The sequence below is a fragment of the Phoenix dactylifera genome, chromosome 7 (assembly GCF_009389715.1).
Source record: "Phoenix dactylifera cultivar Barhee BC4 chromosome 7, palm_55x_up_171113_PBpolish2nd_filt_p, whole genome shotgun sequence".
Classification (NCBI taxonomy): domain Eukaryota; kingdom Viridiplantae; phylum Streptophyta; class Magnoliopsida; order Arecales; family Arecaceae; genus Phoenix; species Phoenix dactylifera.
In genome coordinates, this window is record NC_052398.1 from 15,064,366 (window position 1) to 15,081,231 (window position 16,866).

General features: G+C 38.3%; 1 long non-coding RNA gene across 1 annotated transcript; it reads left to right on the plus strand.

Moving 5' to 3' along the window:
- The first annotated feature begins 8,639 nt into the window (after positions 1–8,639).
- On the plus strand, positions 8,640–16,591 carry LOC120111372. The gene is made up of 2 exons (XR_005512602.1): positions 8,640–8,814; positions 15,738–16,591. It is a non-coding gene; the product is annotated as an uncharacterized LOC120111372 (long non-coding RNA).
- The last annotated feature ends 275 nt before the right edge of the window (positions 16,592–16,866 follow it).

A 16,866-nucleotide genomic window follows, 5' to 3' on the forward strand; every position in this document is an offset into this window, starting at 1 on the left:
TGAGCTCCTTTTATTTTTTTTAAAAGGCCGAAAATGCCCCTGCCTCCTCATCTCCCATTCCCAGAAGGAGAAGAAAAAGACCCCCCTCCGCCGACCATGGCCCGCCCCCGCCCGAGCTCCCTCCTGCGGCCGCCGCCGGCCCCGGCTCGCCTCCTCCCGAGCTCCCTCCCGCGACCCGCCCCCGCCCGAGCTCCTTCCTGCGGCCGCCGCCAGCCCCGGCTCGCCCCCCCGCCCCTCCTCCTGCGGCCCCGCCCCCTCCCACGGCCCCGCCCCCTCCCAAGCCCTCTCCCGCGGCCGCGCCGCTAGGATTGGCCCCGCCCCTGCCCCCTCATGAGCCCTCTCCCGCGGCCGTCGCCGGCCGCAACCCACCCTCCTCCCACGTCCGCCACAGCACGGCCCTTTTTCGGAGCCGCCGGCCTAGCGGGAGGAGAGGTGTTCTCCGCTGCCAGCCGCGGCTGCCACCGCCGGCAGCCCCGCCTCCCGCGGCCCCCTCCTGCGGCTGCCGCGGCTCGGCCCCCCTTCCGGCGCCACCGGCTCGCGGGAGGAGAAGAAAGAAGAAAGAAGAAAGAAGAAGAAGGGAAGAAGAGAAGGAAAAAAAGAAAAAGAAAAAAAAAGAAGAAAAGGAAAGAAAAAGAAGAAAAGAAAGAAAAAAAGAAAAAAAGAAAAAAAGAAAGAAAAGAAAAATAAAAAAATAAATAAATGCATCAATATATATATATATATGAATGAATAAATAAATAAATAAATAAATAAATAAATAATATATTTTAATGAAATAAAATAATTATAAATAAATAAAGCTACTGCGGCTGGAACCCCTCCCACGGCCGCCACAGCCTGGCCCCCTTCTGGCGCCACCGGCCTCATGGGAGGAGAAAATAGAAGAGAAGAAAGAAAAAAGAAGAAAAAGAAAAAAGAAGAAGAAGAAAAGAAAGGAAAAAGAAGAAAATTAAAAATAAAAAGAAAGAAAGAAAGAAAAGAAAAATAAATAAATGAATAAATTCATAAATAAATAAATACATATATATATGTGATGAACGAATAAATAAATAAATAAATAATATATTGTAATAAAATAATAAATAAATAAATAAAGTGGCTGCGGCCGGGCCTCCTCCCACTGCCACCATGGCACAGCCCCCTTTTGGCATCGTCGGCCTTACGAGAGGAGAAAGTAGAAAAAAAAGAAAAAAAAGAAAAAAGAAAAAAGGGAAAAACAAAAGAAAAAGAAAGAAAAAGAAGATTTAAGTGTGTGTAGAGAAGGCTTAATTGTGTGCAGAGAACACTTAATTGTATGATGCACACAATTTAGTATTCTCTGTATACAATTAAGTCTTTTCTGTACATACTTAACTGTGTGATGCAGAGAATACTTAACTCTGTGCAGAGAAGGAAAGAAAAAGAAAAGAAAAGAAAAAGAAGAGAAGGAAAGAAAAAGAAAAAAGGAACGAAAAAGAAGAAAAGGAAAAAAAAAAGAAAAAAGAAAAGAAAAAAGAAGAAGAAAAAGGAAAGAAAAAGAAAAAGAAAGCAAAGAAGAGAAGGAAAGAAAAAGAAAAAAGGAAAGAAAAAGAAGAAAAGGAAAAAAAAGAAGAGAAGGAAAGAAAAAGAAAAAAAAAGAAACAAAAAAGAAGAAAAGGAAAAAAAGAAAAAAAAGAAAAGAAAAAAGAAGAAGAAAAAGGAAAGAAAAAGAAGAAAAGGAAAAAAAGAAAAAAAGAAAAGAAAAAAGAAGAAGAAAAAGGAAAGGAAAAAATACTTAATTGTGTGATGCATAGAACAGTTAACTGTGTGCAGAGAAAATATAAGTGTGTGTGCAGAGAAGACTTAATTGTGTACAAAGAATATTTAACTTAACTGTGTGATGTATGAAATACTTAACTGTGTGCAGAGAAAATTTAAATATGTGTAGAGAAGATTTAATTGTGTATAGAGAACACCTAACTGTGTGATGCACACAATTACATGTTCTCTATATACAATTAAGTCTTCTCTGCACATGCTTAATTGTGTGATGCAGAGAACACTTAACTATGTATAAAGAAGATTTAAGTATGTGCAGAGAAGATTTAATTGTGTATAGAGAACACCTAACTGTGTGATGCACACAGTTAAATATTCTCTGTACACACTTAACTGTGTGATGCAGAGAACACTTAACTGTGTGCAGAAAAGATTTAATTCTGCACAGAGAATACTTAACGGTGTGATGCACACGGTTAAGTGCTATCTGTACGCAGTTAAGTATTCTCTGTGTACAATTAAGTCTGTGTGCAGAGAAGACTTAATTGTGCACATAGAATACTTAATTGCCTTTTTTTTCTTTCCTTTTTTTTCTTTTCTTTTCTTCTTTTTCTTTCCTTCTCTTCTTTTTCTTTTCTTTTCTTCCTTTTTCTTTCCTTCTCTTCATTTTCTTTCCTTTTCTTCCTTTTTCTTTTCTTTTCTTCTTTTTCTTTCATTTTTCTTCTTTTTTTTTCTTTTCTTCTTTTTCTTTTTCTTTTTCTTTTTCTTTTTGTCTTTTCTTCCACTGGATCTATCAATATCAAGAAAAGAAAAGAAAAAAGGGGAAGAAAAGGAAAGAAAAAGAATAAAAAGAAAAGAAAAAAAAGAGAAGGAAAGAAAAGAAGAGAAGAAAAGAAAAAGAAAGAAAAGAAGAAAAAAAGGAAAATAATGAGTGAGTAACAGTTAGGTTAGTAAGCTTGGTATACAAGTAATATAGCATTGTTAACTTAACTGTGTGCAGAGAAACCATACCTATGTGCAGGAAATAGTAAACTGTGTGCACAGAACAGAAAATTATGTTTCAGGGTTAATTAAGTGTGTGTATTAGTTAATTAAGTGTGTTTCAAGCTTAATCGACTATGCGCCATGCTAGGATAAGTCTTGGCTCACAAGAGCAACTTATATTAAGTGCCTACCACGTCGTTGTAACTGATTCGAAATATTTTACCAAAATCAGATAGCTTAACTAAACTATGTGTACAAAAACTATATCTATGTGCAGGGAACAATAAACTGTGTGCACAAAATAGAAAACTGTGCCAGGCTATTTACTTAAATGTGTGCTATACTATAATACCTGTGTACCAAGCTTACTAACCTAACTACCACTTACTCATTATTTTCTTTTTTTTCTTCTTTCGTTTCTTCTTTTTCTTTCCTTTTTTTTCTTTTTCTTTCCTTCTCTTCTTTTTCTTTCCTTTTTCTTCTCCTTTTTTTTCTTTTCTTTTTTTTCTTTTTCTTTCCTTTTCTTCTTTTTCTTTCTTTTTCTTCCTTTTTTTTCCTTTTTCTTCTTTTTTTTTTCTTCTTTTTCTTTCTTTCTCTTCCTTTTCTTTCCTTTCCTTTTCTTCTTTTTCTTTCCTTCTCTTCTTTTGCTTTCCTTTTTCTTCTCCTTTTTTTTCTTTTCTTTTTTTTCTTTTTCTTTCTTTTTTTCCTTCCTTTTTCTTTCCTTTTTCTTTCTTTTTCTTCCTTTCTCTTTCCTTTCTCTTCTTTTTTTTCTTTTTCTTCTTTTTCTTTCCTTTTTCTTTTTCTTTCCTTCTCTTCTTTTTCTTCTCCTCTTTTTTTTTATCTTTTCCTTTCCTTTTTCTTCTTTTTCTTTCCTTTTCTTCCTTTTTCTTTCCTTTTTCTTCCTTTTCTTTCCTTTTTCTTCTTTTTTTTCTTTTCTTCTTTTTCTTTCCTTCTCTTCTTTTTTCTTACCTTCTTTTCTTTTTTTCTTCCTTTAGTTCATTCATATATATATATATATATATATATATATATATATATATATATATATGCATGTATTTATTTATTTATTTCCCTTTCTTTCTTTTTTTTCTTCTTTTCTATTTTTCTTTTTTTTCCTTTTCTTCTTCTTTTCTTTTCTTCTTTTTTTTTTCTTCTCTTCATCCTTTCTTCTTCTTTCTTCTTTCTTCTCCTCCCGCAACGTTGCCGGCGTCGGAAGAAGACCGGGCCATAGCGGACATAGGAGGGGGCCACGAGAAGGGGCCGAGCCGCCGCCGCCAGCGGCCGCGGCGCCTGCAGCAGCCGCGGCGGCCGTAGATGGCCCGCGGAGAATTCTTCTCCTCCCGCGAGGCCGTCAGCGCCGGAAAGGGGTCGGGCTACGGCGGACGCGGGAGAAGGGTAGGTCGTGGCCGGCGACAGCTGCAGGACGCCACGGCAGCCCTTCTTCCTCTTCTTCGGCGCCTCCCCACCGTGGGGCAAGGGCGGGGGTATTCTCGGCGGCGCAACAAAGCGAGGGGGCTCGGAAGGCGGCTGGGGTGGGGGTATTTCCGGCGGCGCAACCGCGATAGGAGGCTCGGGAGGGTCGGGCCGTGGCCGGCGCCGGCCATGGTGGGCCCAACCCTTCTTTTTCTCTCTTCTCCGGTGGGATGGAAGATAAAGCAATAGGAATTAAAATATTCTTTGAGGGCATTTTCGTCTCATAATAAAGTATTGAAATATGGCTGGACTAATTGTTAAACAACCAGTCAACAGGGATTAAATGTTAAAGACCGGTCAATAAATGTACCGGTGATCAATTACCCCATTTTTTTTTCCTCCGGCTTCGAGAAAGGGTTAGGTCCGAAGATTGCAGATCATGGCGCGGGCTCGAAACGGGCCGAAGCCCAGACCGAATTCTTTACCCAAGCTTGACCCCTTTAGGCCCAAAAGTTTTGGAGAACTAAGGCCCGAGCCCGACTTTCTCCCTCATCTCTTTCAGGAGCTCACATCCATCCTCGATCTTTCTGGCCGCTTCAAAGGTAGGGAGGGGCTGTGAGCTATTCATGGATTGGGAACCTTAAAGCTCGACTTGGCTCATTTACAGCCCTTCATACTTACACAAAGGTAGGATATCTTTTTTATCCCTCACATTTTCTTTTATAGATAGGGAAGTCCCACCCCTTGGGAAAGTCAGGATACTTAGGTCCGGCGACGCTAACCCGCGAACCCAAGATTTTGACTCCATGAACCCCCGACAAGGTTGGATATCTTGAAATATGGATACGAATACGAATTGGATATTAAACATATCCATATTTTCTTATTCGAATACGGATATAAATCGTATACATTTTTGGATATTAATCAAATTTAAGAAAAAATCAATGATGAAAACTAGCAATAAAGATATAATTATAAAGAAAAAATTTAATTAAAAAATATAATTTTAACAAGTATTTATCAATAATAAAACTAACAATTTCATAAAGTGTATAGCGCTCAAGGTTGTTCATCATCAAAGTAGACGGATCTCTGGCACCTCCAAGGCGTTTCATGATTGTCGCCGGTTGCAATCGCCAGGTGGATGGCAAAGTTACTCACTTAATTTTTCCATTTTTGGGGGCTTTAAGCCTTTAAGCATACATCCCATGTATAACATGCATGTTTGTTGCTTGCATTCACATCATGTGCTATCTGAGGAAATGGCCATCATGTATTATCTGAGGAACATGGTCAAAACATGTGGATTATGAATGGGAATGTAATTTTCAATGAACCAATGATCAAATTTTTTTTATGACCTTGCAATTGATGAAAGGCACAAGTGTTAGAATTTAGAAGTAAAATATTGTAGCTTGCAAGATTGCAACTTCTTTTGTGACTCATGAAGAATTGAAAGCCTTAATGTCATCTTTCAATTTCTCTACTTCACCATTCTTGCAATAGGGCATGGAACTCACATAGGGGCTGGATTATGTCTGTTTATGACTTTGGATAGTCTAAATTAAGCTGAGTTTATATAACACCAGACTCTGCCCCAATGTACCTGAATGCAATCTGAATTCATCTACGTGATAGCAGAATTTATGCTATCAGAGAAAAATGTCCATCATGTATTATCCGAGGGATGTGGCCAAACATGTGGATCATGAACAGAATGTAGCCCATGGGAATGCAATTTTTCAATGACCTATGATCAAATTTTATGATTGCAGTTGATGAAAGACATTTAGAATTATAATTTAGAAGTAAAATATTGTACCTTGCAAGATTGCAACTTTTTTGTGGCAAATCTTTCAATTTGCCTGCTTCACATTCTTGCCACAGGGCATAGAACTCATAAAGGGAAATGATTGTGTTTGTTTAAGACTTGGATGGTCTTAAGTTAATCTGGGTTCATATAAGACCAGACTTTGTCTCAATATACATGAATATAAAGGTGGCAATTTACTCCTTTGCATCGGATACCTGACCTGCAATGGATCTATATATCTATATATATATATATATATATATATATATATATAACTCTTCACAAATCTTCTCTCCGAAGAAAAAAAATGATTTGTATGTAAAAAAAAAAAGAGACAAATTAAAGCTTTACCCAACCCGATTTGCTCAATCAGCTTTATTTAACTCTACCCACCGTGTCCGGCCTCGTGACTCTACCCATCCCACCCGCCCCAAGGTAAGTATAGGGTGGGTATGGATAATGACCTACCTGACCCATTGCCATTCCTATCTGCATGCAATCTGAATTCATCTATGTCATAGTAGAATTTATAGGCACAAGGCTATTGGTATTCATTTGATGCATGACATACAGAACACCAGAAGACCTCAGTTATGTCATCCTTGTTTCACTCACGCATCAAAGGCTTGGTTTGCATGGCAATCAAGATATTGCTCAGCAACCCCCTAATTTGTTAGTTGCCTAACCCAACTCAAAGTTAGCTTATTGATGCGTTCAAGCTTCACCCTACCAAATACTAGTTGATTTGTAACCACTTTTATTGTATACCAGATTTTGCAAGTTTATAAATTTCTTTATTATGTTTTTAAGCAAAATTGTCAGTGCAGTTCATTGGCGATATGATCAGAAAGGATGACCCCAGATCTTAGCCAACCACAGGTTAGAAAGCTTTTGATGGATAGTCATATCAATTTTAAAACTGTTTGCCACTAAGATTCATATAGTTTGTGATCAAAATCAAAATCGAAATGGATTGCAATAAAAATTAGAATTATTATATTCTCAAACGTATTTAATTTGTGATAGGAACCGAGATGAGATGTGAATGGGAACTGGAATAGCCATATCCCCCGGCATATTTTGTTCATGATTGAAATCAAAATCAAAATTAAAATGGAATTTGAATACCAGGGGAAAGTCAAGATTAAGTTTCTGAGGATCGGAGTAGTCTCATTCTTCTTTGAAATCAAAAATTAGAATTGGAATAGAATTTGAACAGTAGAGAAAAGTCGAGATTGAGTTTCTGAGGATAGGAGTATTCTCATTCTCCTTTGAATTCAGAACGGAAATGGTACTCTCCCTAGCTAAACGGCTGGAATAGGAGTTATCATGACTAAGGAACTCAAATAATACTTTTCAACTAGCCTTTTTGGGTGAAGTTATAAGTTATTACAAATGGTATCAGTGCGAACCCAGCCCTACGGATCCATTGAGGCTGAATAAACTGGAGGAAGTATAATTGCAACTTAGGGGAAGTATATAAGCCTTTTTGGATGAGATCCTAAGTTATTTATATATATTATATTTTCTATGAATAACATACTCTTCCTGGTAAGAGAAGATCGCCAAGATTTCGTGATCCGCTGCCGAACCTATTCCAATTCCAACAGCTCGGACTCGGATCGTGGGGATCGCCGGAATACTTCGTATCAACAGATAAGATACTCGGTATATCAATATTGATTAGATCCGAAATCTGTTATTGAATTGCTCATTGAATGAGCATTCTCAATATTATGCCTTGAAGAGGACTCGAACCTCCATGCTCTTTAGCATGAGATTTTGAGTCTCGCGTGTCTACCATTTCACCATCAAGGCATCTAGCAACTCCTCATAGAACTCCCAGTTAGCTTGGCTGGATCGACGAATCCACTTTCCTTTTGAAAAACGTACCGGAAGGTAGAACCTAGAAAACCATATTTTTTATTTATTTTTATACTTCTAGATAACAAGTATAATTGCAACTTGCAGCAGTTGTTAACCTAGCATATACTAAAATGTCACAGTTGAACTCAAGTATGAAAATTATGTTAGAATAATTTCAAAATATGGGCTTACACTGATTGCGTATTTTTGTTTTATAAAACGGGTTAGACGTATGGCTCAGAATGGTACTATGGTTAAGCCCAATATGATGTGTGATCATTTTGTTTTATGGGCTTTGGTGCACCTTGGATGTATAGGATTGAGTCCTATTTATTGTGGTACTTTTGGTATGTAGGCCAGGAAACCCAATTAGGGTTTTGGAGCCTTTAATGGGAAGGCTCCTCTATGTTTCCTATATATAGGCTAGGTCCCCCTCTCCTCTCCATATGGTTGATAGCTTGCCCCATTGACGGCTATCTTTTGTGAGGAGCAAGGAAGGGAAGATCCAGCCGCTATTATTCCAGGTGATTGAGGAACGTATTCAATATGTCTTCCGCAGGTATATCTCTTAAACTTGAATACGGTATTATTTGTGATTCTAAATCTTAGCATGTTATTATTTATGACTAACAATTGGTATCAGAGCATCCATGCTAGGATTAGAATCCTTCATACACAGTTATTATTTTATCTGGATTTAAGGATTGATTTTATGCATTGGTGATATATGGTGAATGGATTTTCTGCATAAATCTTCATGCACGGATCTTCCATTGATGATCAAATTTTTGATTTGATTTTATTTTAGATTTGTATGAAATATGATTTTCGGATTTAAAAAAAAATAAAAATAAAAAGAGAAAAGGGAAAAGGATTTCACTGTTCATCTTTTTCCTTGTCCTCCCCGTAAGCTTCATCTTCCAACCGCATGAGTCATCTTCTTCCTTATCATCTTCCAAAGCATTGATGTGCTTTGGGGCCAGCGTGACATGTCATTGGTATTCTCCTCTCCCTAGCAACTAGTCTACCAATTTTTGTCATGAGATGGATGAACTAAATCTCTCTGTTTTTTTTTTCTTCTCCCGCAGACATCCTTCATCTTCTTCCCGTTTTACAAATCCCCTCTTCATGGGAAAGAAGAAGAAGATGAAGGATGGCAAGGGGCTTTCCTCGCCGCTGGCCGGCGCCTCTGTGCCGTGCGACGGCGGCGGAAGGAATTTCAGGCGGCTCGCACGCCACCGCCGTGGGCGGAAACCACCGCCCAAAGGAGCCCGGCCACAGTGGGATCCCGCCTCCTTCACGGGCGGAGATCGCCGCTGCCGGGGGCTTTCGCGGCCACCCCCCCCCCCCCCCCCCCAAGGGCGGCCGCACGCCGTGGGGCGTCGCAGCGGCCCAGGGAGCGTCGCCGGCCACTCGCAGTGGCCGGCGTGGGTGGCGGCCATGGGTGGCAGCCGCGGGCTGCCACCATGGGGCTGCCATGGGTAGCAGCCACGGGCTGCTTCCCAAACAAAAAAAAAAAAAAAAAAAAAAAAAACAGGAACAGTGGCGGCGCTGGGAAGAAGAAGGAAAATAGGGAGGAATAATTTAGGGTTTTTTGGCCTACTAAACCCAATGTGAATAGGTCTATAATTGCAAGTTGGGCCCTTTTATTTAATCAGCTCATATTTATTTTATTTGCACTGCATCCTAATGGACCAGAATGGGATTTTGGGCTGGGGCTAAGAGTTAGTAACCCATTTAATTGTTATTTAAATATTGAATAATCTGAATCAAGGCCCTCATGCATGTTAATATTGAGGTGTTAAATTAATAAATTGTTAAATTTTGGACATCATATATGCCTTTTGTAATTAACATTTTTGTTTAATCAATCACATGTATTTTTGATTATGTTTGAAGCATGTTTGATGATTATGTTTTTGTCACATAAACCATTATTTTTGTGATTGAAAATTGTTGGGCATAAAGACTATCCTTATTTTCCCATTAAGAGGATATTTTGAAATTGAAGTGGGTGGTAGTCACCAAAAGTGGCACACTCACTGATATTTATCTGATTTTCTCAACAAAAAAAAAAAAGGTAGCATTGCATTTTGCTAAATCATTGAATGCAATATCTTGCCCGAAGGTGTTATTGTGTATGATGATTTGGAAAAATGACATGAAGTGATTAATGGGATTGCATTAGCCTAGAATCATTCTTCTGCCCAAAGGTGATGGTGTTTCGAAAGCTGATGTGATTTTGTTAATTAGCTTCATGATATGTTTTAAGAGTACCTTATAGCGTGTTGTATTGTTAGCCCAAAGGCGACTCTACAATGATGCACCGAGGCTCTTACCGTAATTAGACTTATATGTTTTTTTTTTTCCAAGTTGATTACGGACTATCTAATTAATAGCCCAAGTTGATTAAATAGATATGTTATCATCCATTGATTGCATGCATCATATTTGGATGATATTAAATAAAATATGTTGTTTCCGCAGTTTTGAATGCCTCTTCCCTTTTCAAGCCAATTGTCTGCTATTGAAACCTTGACTGAAAATAATTATGTGAGATGGGAGATAGCACCATCCTAACCTGTGAAACCAAATTGTCGTGAGATAAGATATTGAATTATGCTCTATTAGCTTAGCATAACTATAGCTCACCGATCTCCAATTGAAACTAGCTACATCACATGCATCAAACTTAAAATGCCTTGTAGTGCCTGCTGGAAGCCCTGGCAACATTAAGAAAATGCTGAAGGCAAGAAGAAAAGTTTCCATGCAGAATGCTGGATGAGGAAGAACGGCACCCATCCCTTTGCTACTCGTTTAAGACTCGCTAGTGGACAGATTGAGTAGGTGACATACGTTGAACATTGAAAACTGGATATCGCACACTGGTGTCCTATTTCCTCAAGCATGGGCCTTACTCGGTTGTCCCTAGCGTTGAGTCAAGTAGAACTTTAGAGTGCTCACAAAGAAAGAATGCTTTTTAATGTGCCCAACGTCCAAAACAACCTTCACCAATCCGGAGTCTCTCTAGTTCATGACATGAACTGAAGGGTGCAGCTCAATGACCCACCATCTGCTGTGAGTAAGAATGGCGTGGATGTACTATATGAGTCCTACAAACTATACCTCTTCTATATTTGTGTCATCTTATTATAACCGAGGCATAAATGGTAATGAATGGATGAACAAGACCCTTCAGCTAGTAATATGTACATCATAAGGAGAGAATTAAGACTGATATGATTACTACTACTGCATGGTAAAAGGGCCTTTTTTGTAATCCTTTGGATACCCTTTTGTTTTGGGATTTTAGCTTAGAAGGGTGTGGTTGTTGCAATGAAACCTCTGCAGTCACCAACTTCTAGAGGGGAATTTGATTAGTCTTGGTAATCAAAGGGAGACCGCCCAACCCTAATAATTACAAGAACTAATAGTGGTAACAACCCTAGCATCTAATCATTAAAAAAAAAAAACCTTAATTGCTTATATTATACAATGCCATTCTGCTGGCTTCCCATATTGGCTGGTAAGAAGTTCCTCTATATTATGGCATAAGCGTTTAGGGCACATTTCAAGAGAGCGAATGGAGAGATTGATGAAAGTTGAGATTCTACCCTCTCTGAATTTTTCGGACTTTGACACTTGCATAGATTGCATAAGGGGAAGCTAACTAAAACTACAAGAAAGGGATCCACTAGAAGCGATGGTCTTTTGGAACTAATTCACACCGATATTAGTAGACTGTTACCTTCTACTATATGTGGGAACAAATATTTCATAACCTTCATTGATGATTTCTCGCGTTATATTTATGTTTACTTAATTAATGATAAATCCCTCGCTCTTGAAAAATTCAAGATATTTAAAATGGAAGTTGAAAAACAATGTGGGAAAAGTATTAAAGTTGGGAGATCTGACCGTGGTGGTGAATACTATGGTAAGTATGACGAGTCCGGTCAGAACATGTGTGATTTTGCGAGATTTTTTTTTTTTTACAAGAATGAGGGATAGTTCCTCAACACACAATGCCAGGAACACCTGAGCAAAATGGTGTTTCTGAAAAGCGTAATCGGACTCTAAAGGATATGGTCAGGAGTATGATGAGTAGAACAAATTTGCCAGAATTCTTATGGGGTGAAGCATTGAAATCTGCCATGTACATTCTGAACAGGGTTCCTAGTAAAGCTGTTGAGAAAACTCCTTTTGAATTGTGGATAGGTCGTAAAACCCAGTTTAGCCCATTTTAAAGTTTGGGGCTGCCCAGCTGAGGTTAGGATTTATAATCCTTATGAAAAGAAATTAGACCCCAAATCCACACCTGTTTTTTTTCATTGGGTATCCAGATAGATCAAAAGATTATAAGTTCTATTGTCCTAATCGTGGCACCAGAATTGTTGAGTCCATTACGGCAAAATTTTTAGAAAATGATGTTGGTAATGGTGAGAGCTCCGTGTTAAATAAAATTTTTGCTGAACCGGATCAAGTTGTGGTTCCGATTCCTGTTGTACAAGAAAAAGTTATTTCTCAGCCAATTACAATAGTTAATGAAGAACCTGAGCATCAAGAAGAACTTCACGTTCCTCCTCCAACACCAGTAGAGTCATTTTCTGAACCACAAGTTAGGAGATCACAAAGGGAAAGAAAGTCTGCCTTGCCTAATGACTATATTGTCTACTTACTGGAGAGTGATTTTAATATTGGGCATAATATTGATCCTGTCTCTTTTAATGAACATTAACAAGACCTGACTTAGATAAATGGCTGAATGCCATGGAAAATGAAATGCTTTCTATAAAGAGAAATGGAGTTTGGGAACTTGTTGAACTTCCACCATATGTTAAGGCCATAGTTTGCAAATAGGTTTACAAATTCAAGTAAGACTCAAAAGGGAATATTGAACCACAAAAAGCTAGATTGGTTGCAGGGTTCACTCATCGAGAGGGTATCGACCATAATGAGACTTTTTCACCGGTTTCATCCAAGGATTCCTTTAGAATTATCATGGCACTTGTAGCACACTATAATTTGGAGTTTCATTAAATGGATGTTAAGACAATGTTTTTAAATGGAGATTTTTATGAAGAAGTTTACATGAGACAACCTGAAGGTTTTGTCGTAGAGAAAAAGAAAAATTTGGTGTGTAAGTTGAACAAATCCATACACGGGCTCAAGCAAGCATCCCGAAAATGGTATTTGAAATTTGATGAAGTTGTGACTTCTCTTGGTTTTGTTGAAAATACAGTGGACCAATGCATTTATCTCAAGATCAGTGGGAGAAAATTCATTTTTCTTGTTTTGTATGTGGATGATATTTTACTTGCCAGCAGTGACCTAGGGTTACTTCATGAGACAAAGAAAATATTATCTGCTAATTTTGAAATGAAAGATCTTGGAGAAGCTTCCTTTGTACTTGGAATTGAGATACAGCATGATAGAGACCGTGGCTTGTTGGGACTTTCACAGAAGACATACATACGACGCATCCTGGAGAGGTTCAATATGCAAAACTGTGCACCCGGTGATGTACCTATAGTAAAAGGGGATAAGTTTAGCAAAGCCCAGTGTCCAAGAAATGAACTTGAAAGAGAATCTTTGAAGAAGATACCCTATGCAAGTGCTGTAGGGAGCTTGATGTATGCTCAAGTTTGCACTAGACCTGACATAGCCTATGCAGTAAGCGTCCTTAGTAGATTTCAATCGAATCCAGGACATGAGCATTGGAAAGCAGCTAAGAAAGTTATGAGATATTTGAAAAAGACTGAAGGTTATATGCTTACCTTTCAGCGTACAGATCATCTTGAGGTGGTAGGCTACTCAGATTCTGATTTTGCAGGATGTTAAGATGATCTGAAGTCAACTTCAGGTTATGTTTTTATGATGGCTGGTGGTGCTATTTCTTGGAAAAGCGTTAAGCAAACTCTAGTGGCTTCTTCTACTATGCAGGCTGAATTTGTGGCATGTTATGGAGCTACGGTCCAAGCCATTTGGTTAAGGAATTTTATTTCTGGACTAAAAGTTGTTGATTCCATCTCGAGACCAATTACCATCTACTGTGATAATAGTGCAGCGGTGTTCTTTTCAAAGAATAACAAGAGTTCTGGTGGCTCTAAGCATATAGACATCAAGTACTTGGTAGTCAGAGATAAAGTTAAAGAAGGGCAGACAAAAATAGAGCATATAAATACAGAGGTAATGATTGCAAACCCATTGACTAAAGGACTCGCACCGAAAGTCTTTAAGACACATATTGCCAATATGGGCATTGTGGAAACTTTTGATATTTTGGGTTAGTGGGAGTTATTTATGTAAAAGAACTACGTTTTGGCTTGATCCTCTTTACGAGGTACGTAGGCAACCCATATGATTCGGGTACAGCCTCTTCCAATTATAAAAATATTTATCTCCCTATTTATAATTCTGTATTTTGTGCACAGAAATTATAATTATGTTTGAGCATGCATTGCACATATGTCTTTTATTATGATATCATTTTGATCTCGAGATATAATGCATAAAGACATGATGTGAGTCTCTTTTGAGACATATGGCTTCTTTTGAAGCATTTATGAGGACCGATATGAATTAGCACACCTTTGATCACATTTGGTGCTAATTTCATACTACATACTACCACATTATTTGGAGGATGGGGATCCATGTCGATAAGGATGTTAGCATTTGTAGCTGTGGAGTGGTCTTACATCGATTAAATGGTGTAACAACTTCCATGCTCAATGTTGATGTTCTTGTTGGACCGGATCATTTATCCAAGGTGATTATCATTTGAGCTATATGTGTGGCCACTTTTGTAGTCTAACCCGAGAGTCGTTTTCAAAACAAAATTTTTAAATTAATATGACAATCCGTGTTCGCCCAAGTGGGAGAATGTTAGAATAATTTCAAAATATGGGCTTACACTGATTGCGTATTTTTGTTTTATAAAACGGGTTAGACGTATGGCTCAGAATGGTACTATGGTTAAGCCCAATATGATGTGTGATCATTTTGTTTTATGGGCTTTGGTGCACCTTGGATGTATAGGATTGAGTCCTATTTATTGTGGTACTTTTGGTATGTAGGCCAGGAAACCCAATTAGGGTTTTGGAGCCTTTAATGGGAAGGCTCCTCTATGTTTCCTATATATAGGCTAGGTCCCCCTCTCCTCTCCATATGGTTGATAGCTTGCCCCATTGACGGCTATCTTTTGTGAGGAGCAAGGAAGGGAAGATCCAGCCGCTATTATTCCAGGTGATTGAGGAACGTATTCAATATGTCTTCCGCAGGTATATCTCTTAAACTTGAATACGGTATTATTTGTGATTCTAAATCTTAGCATGTTATTATTTATGACTAACAAATTAAAGTATAGTTTTCTGATTATTATAATTTCTACTAATCTACAGAGATTTTCTTAGTACTTTATATATGTGGATAATTGCATATCGCTTTTCTCTTTCCCTTTTACTTTTCCCATCTTCCATCATAGTTTGTGTTAATATCTCCACTTTTTTTTCTAAAAACTTAAGCTGATAGGATGAGATAGGTTTATTTATATATTTTATCTTTTTTTACACTCCCCCTCACATGTGACCGGACTTTCTTTTAATGGATGGGCCCAACATGTGCAATTTTTAATAATGGGGTTAATGGTGATTTCAATATGGTATTAGAGCAGAGGTTCTGAGTTCGAACCCTATCTCCGCACTCTTAATTCCGTTATTAAAAATTTCACATGCTCACCCATTAAAGAAAAATCCGGCCGACATGTGAGGAAAAGTATAAGAAAATATAAAATATATAAATAAATCTACTTTATTGTATAAACTTAAGCTTTTGAAAAAAGTGGTGATTTTAACGGTTTGGAATCTCTCCACCTATCTATGTTTGAGAATTGGTATTCACAATTTTGCATTCCTTGCAGCTGATGAATAAGAGTGAAGCATGTTTCTCACACTTTTTCTATATCGAAAACAACCAAACGAACATGAGAGGTCAGTTTGAAAGATGCTTTTCTTCTTTTGCACTGAACGTTTGGGAATACAATCTACTTAGAGAGCAAGCTAGGTATGTATTGATGTAGTAAGGGGTGCACTTCGAGAAGAGGAGAATCTACTGCAAAAGTTGGGAATATAAAACCACACACTTTCCAGGTCTTGGCTATTCTCTGAAGCAACAAGAACAATCATACCTTTACTTGCAAGTATTGGTTTGGCACTAATTTTTGTGGATTTAATTAAGCTAGATCTTGTGCTGTGGGATTCACCTTGTTGGAGAATCTGGAGGCCAGATCCAAGTGTCTCGAACCCACCAGGCTCACAGATCTTTCAGATTTAGCAACAAGCATTTGGGATGTCATTAGGATTGGTTAGTCATGGTGAAGAATGGAATATTGGAATACTAGCTATTTCAGTCATCTTAGAAGGTGACTCCGCTATAGTCATCATCTGGATCCAAAAGGGTCCGAGGGCCGCTGCCGGCGGCCATCTATTGTTTCGCGATATTTGGATGATAATGAGAGATGGAGGAGTTGTCCAGACTACGCATATGTTTAAAGAAGCCAATAGAGCTGCAGATTGGATGACCACCCACGCAGCCAACTATACCGTTAGCACCGTGTGGGCAGAGGATAGGGAGCTACCTTGGAAGCTCCGTGACATTCTATTTTCCAACTTTATTAAGTGTATTCGTACACGTGTTGTATAAATTTTCCGTCTTAGCTCAAAAAAAAGGAACGAAATATTCATCTGACTAATATAATCCAAATGTTGATAGCCTTGTAACGTTTTAAGAGGATACGCTTCATTTCTCTGCTCAAGGCACATACCAATGGGGAGTATTAGGAATATTTTAAATGTACAAACTTGATTGTTGCCGGACTTGACGGGCAAAATGGTTGTCCCTTTTTAGCTTGCTGAAAAAAGTGATACAAAGCATCACCCTCTTATCCACTTCAAAAGTGATGGGTGGAACAAGGTGGCGCTTCATCCATGATACCAATCTTTAGGTAATCCCAATCCTCTCCTACTACATTATATGAATAATTAACCTAA